Consider the following 2,500-nt stretch of genomic DNA (forward strand, 5'->3'; position numbering starts at 1 on the left):
GCCCCTTCCTCCCCCACCCGCGCGCCGCTCGCTCGGCGCGCGTCGTGGAAGGAGAGGCGGGTCCCGGGATCCCCGCGGGTCTCGCGGGCCGGGGGTGCGCGAGGAGGTGAGGGGCGTGGAGGGAAGGCGCGAGGGCGGAGCGTGTGGGAGCGGCCGTGGGGGGGGCGTGCGTCCGCTCCGCGTCGCCGGGGCCCGGCGGCGCCGCGGCCGGTCCCGCGTGTCCCGCGCCGTGCAGGCGGTGGTGGGGGGAGCTCGAGGGGGGCGGTGGAGCCGGCTCGCTCCCGGATCCCGCCGTCCCTCCCCGCCTCGCCCGTCCGCCCGCTCCTGTCCAGGTACCTAGCGCGTTCCGGCGCGGAGGTTTAAAGACCCCTCGGGGGTCGCCCGTCCGCCCGCGGGGTCGGGGCGGCGGGCCCGCGTGGAGTCGTGGGGCCGCGTGATGGGGCGTCGTGCGGTCCGGGGCCCCGTCCCGGTCCGCTCTCTCCCCACACACACACACACGCGCTCTTCCCGGTCTCCTCCGGACTCCGCCACCCAAACCCCCACGACGGGCCAGGTCGGGCGGCGGGGGTGGGCCGTGGCGCCCGCGCCGCGCGCCCGCGGCGGCCCCGCCGGGGTCTTGGGAGACCCTCGGGGACCGTCCGCCGTGGTGCCGCGCGTGCGCGCGTCGCTTCGCGCTGTCCGCCTCTCCGTTCCGCTCTGGGTCGCCGTGGGGGCGGTGGTGGGAACCCCCCGGGCGCCTGTGGGGGTTCCGGTGCCGCCCGCGCGCTCGCCCGCTCGCGGGCCGTGGCGCCGGACGGATGCCGGCCCCCCCGCGTCTCGTTCTCTTCCCGACCCCAAAAGGCGTTCTCGTCTCGTCGTCACCTGTGCTGGCCGGACCGAGGCGATCCCCCTCTCTCCGACCGCCCGCGGGGACGGGAGAGGGGGCTGTGTGCCGCGTCAGCCGGGCGGGAGGGGCGTGGGCGCGCGCGCGCGTGCGGGTGGGGGGGGACGCGATCGTCCCTCTCCCACGCCGGCGCGCCGCCCCGCCCCGCCGTCCACCCTCGTGTAAAAAACTCGTACGACTCTTAGCGGTGGATCACTCGGCTCGTGCGTCGATGAAGAACGCAGCTAGCTGCGAGAATTAATGTGAATTGCAGGACACATTGATCATCGACACTTCGAACGCACTTGCGGCCCCGGGTTCCTCCCGGGGCTACGCCTGTCTGAGCGTCGCCTGACGATCAATCGCCTCCCCCCCCTCCCGCGGTGGTCTGCTTCCGAGCTCTCCACGCCGGGGAGGGGGGGTTGTCGCGCGGCTGGGGGTTCGCTCGTAGGGCCAGCCCGACTCTCGTCCGCGGGCCCTCCGTCCCCCTAAGAGCAGACGACGGCCGATCGCGTCGCGTCACGTCGCCGAGACGAGCGAGAGAGCGAGGGTCGCGGGCGCCCTCCCCGCCGCGGCCCGTGGCCCCGCGGGGAGGCGCTCACGCCGAGGCGACGATTCCCGCGTCCCCGCGGCGTTCCCGTCCGGGAACGGCGTCTCGCGCCGCACCGGGGTCCGTCTGGGCTCGCTCCGAGGCCCCGCGGGTCGCGTTTGCGGGGTCCGCGCCCCCGGGGACGCACGCCCCGGCGGGCGGCCCGCGGGACGCCGCGGTGTCCGTCCGCCCGACGCGCGCTTCCCTCCCGGGGCGCGGCCGCGTCGCGCCGCGTCGCCCCGAGCCCACCGCCCGACGCCGGCCCGTGTTCCCCACCCCGGCCGCCCGTCCCGTCCCGTCCCGCCCCGGGGCCGTCCCGCCCATCGCTCCCGCCCCTCCCGCCCCTCCCGTCTCGTCCCGGTCGGCCGGCCCGCCGCCCTCCGCCTCCCTCCCGGGGAGGGAGGGCTGGCCTCGCGGAGCCGGCGGGTCCGAGGAAGAGCGCGGGGGACGGTGGTGGGGGTGGACAAAAGAGCGAAAGACGGGGTCGTCTCCCGCGGCGGGCACCGGGCGGCCGTCGGCGCCGTGGAAGCCTCGGCGCGTGGGCGCGCGTCACCCGCCCCTCCGGCGGCGGGGTCCGCGCCACGCGCTCCCTCGACTCTCTCCGCGGCTCTCGCGCGTCGCGTGCGCGGTCGCCCCGACCGACGGGGCCGGCCTTCCATCTCCGGGAGCCTCGCGGTCGCGCGTGGCTTGTGCGCGGACGAGGGGGAAAGGGGAAGGAGCGTCCCGGGGGCGGCGCGCGGGTTTCCGTTCGGGGGCGTGGTGGGTGTGTGGTGGTGGTGGTGCGGGGGGGAGGACGCGGTGTCGTGCCGGGTGCGGGTCCGGCGGCGGACGCGTGCGGGTGAGTCGGGTCGCGGGGACGGTTCCGCCGCCCCCCCTCCCGCGCCTCCGCTCCGCCGCCGCCGCCCGCCCCGGCCCTCCCGCTCCTCCTCCTCCTCCTCCTCCTCCTCCTCCCCCGCCAACCTCCGACGGGGCCTCCCCGCGCCCCCCACCACCGCGCCCCGTCCCCCCTTCCTTTCCCCTCCCCGCGCCCGCCTCCGCACCCCCGGCTC

At 78.4% G+C, this 2,500-nt stretch overlaps 1 non-coding gene across 1 annotated transcript; it reads left to right on the forward strand.

The window, feature by feature from the left end:
- The first annotated feature begins 1,059 nt into the window (after positions 1-1,059).
- On the forward strand, positions 1,060-1,212 carry LOC141420334 (5.8S ribosomal RNA). Its single transcript, XR_012444945.1, has one exon. It is a non-coding gene; the product is annotated as a 5.8S ribosomal RNA (ribosomal RNA).
- Positions 1,213-2,500: the final 1,288 nt, after the last annotated feature.

Source organism: Castor canadensis, unplaced genomic scaffold (assembly GCF_047511655.1).
Source record: "Castor canadensis unplaced genomic scaffold, mCasCan1.hap1v2 HAP1_SCAFFOLD_123, whole genome shotgun sequence".
NCBI classification, from domain to species: Eukaryota; Metazoa; Chordata; class Mammalia; order Rodentia; family Castoridae; genus Castor; species Castor canadensis.